This window comes from Rhinolophus sinicus, chromosome 8 (genome assembly GCF_057876585.1).
Source record: "Rhinolophus sinicus isolate RSI-liver-muscle chromosome 8, RSI-T2T, whole genome shotgun sequence".
NCBI classification, from domain to species: Eukaryota; Metazoa; Chordata; class Mammalia; order Chiroptera; family Rhinolophidae; genus Rhinolophus; species Rhinolophus sinicus.
Genome location: NC_142508.1, coordinates 44,469,900 through 44,471,508, shown reverse-complemented (window position 1 = coordinate 44,471,508; position 1,609 = coordinate 44,469,900).

The window sequence follows — 1,609 nt, the reverse complement described above, 5'->3', positions numbered from 1 at the left end:
CACGGGTGCCTCTCTTGGGAAACTGACGCCCAGAGAAATGTATTTCCTGCCCACCACGAGAATGGGTTTGAACGTGGGGTTCCCCCCTCCCCAGGTCCCCTTAGCTAGAAGCTTCAAGCAAGGCACCACAACGCCACCGTGAGGGCAGCTTGAGATCTTGCGACTGCCGAGTGAACGTTACGTTACTTCTCGTTTGTACCAACCGCCTTTTGAAGTATTTTCTACAGTGGGTTGTAAAAATTATTGTACTGTTGGCCGCGTTTTTAGTGCAGATCCACACACAGTCTCTTATCGGAAGGGTTAGGGTTAGATAGTCTGGATTCTGGATTTTCTTTTTTTAAAGAATATTTCCAGCAGGGTCAGCAGCACTCCATTATCACATACTATTTCCGCTGCAAATCGTGTGTAGAGAGGAAAACACAGTTATAAATAACCTGAGATCAGTTTAGTCAGGTCTTACTGCTTGAAGAATTTGGGGTCCTAATTTACGAAGACAGTTTATGTTTGTGCATAAGAGATTGTAGCCCTGACACTGTGATGATTAAAAAAGAAAATTGATGTCATTATTAAGCTGTGAACCAAGTGCAGACTACATAGATTATGTAGGTTTACAGGCACTAAACAATTTATTTCAACAAGTAATACCTGTGTATTACAGATAAGTTAGGCAAAACACAGGAGTCCTCAGTGAAATAACTGGATCGTCAAAGGATGCTGAAACCATTGGTAAAAGTTTGCTAGGGAACAGTCCGGAATTAATACCCAACAGATGATTTATTCATTACAAAGGGAGAAAATGTATCTACCTAGTTGTTTTCTGGCAGACACCCTCTTAATCAAGTGATAACAGTATCCCCAATAGTGGGACAGCCTGACATAAAGTGTCTTTTGATGTGACACTATGGGAAGTACACAAAATTGCTTGTGCAGAATTCGTGTGGGGTTTTTTTAAATTAAACCTCTATTTAATGATGAGGAAGTAATCAGATATTGAAAATGGGAGGTATGCCCAAGATAATGGACCAGAACTTGTCACAAAAGTCAACATATGAGAGAGAGACAGAGAGAGACAGAGAGAGAGATGGAGACCAGGGAGACATCACAACCAAATACAATTTATGCAGCTCGATTGGGTCCTGAATTGGCTATTTACCTTGGGCGCACTCTTGCTCATGCTGGTTTTCTTTTCCTGTCTGCTTGTTCTTTGCCATTCTCAAATGAGGGACAAGGCTGGTGTCTGTAGGTGATGGGGGTGTGGTTCCTGTATAAATATTGGACTGTTTTTCCACCAGGCCTCTGCCCTGAGTTGGAGCATGAATGAGAGCTTTGTGTCTGGGTGTGGGGGCTTGCCCACTGGCTGGCCTCACATGTGAGTGGGTGAGAGACCGGGAACTGCACTTATGGCTGCCCCTTCCTTCTTCTACAAGTACCAGAATAGGACTGGCTCTGTGAAAGTGACTTTAACAGGACAAAAGGGACTTTGCAGATGTGAATGAGTTAAGACTCTTGAGATGGGGTGGTTATCCTGAATTATCCGGGTGGGTCCTGAATAGAATCATATGGTCCTTATAAAGGGGAACACTAGAGGAGTCAGTCAGAGGGATGGCAA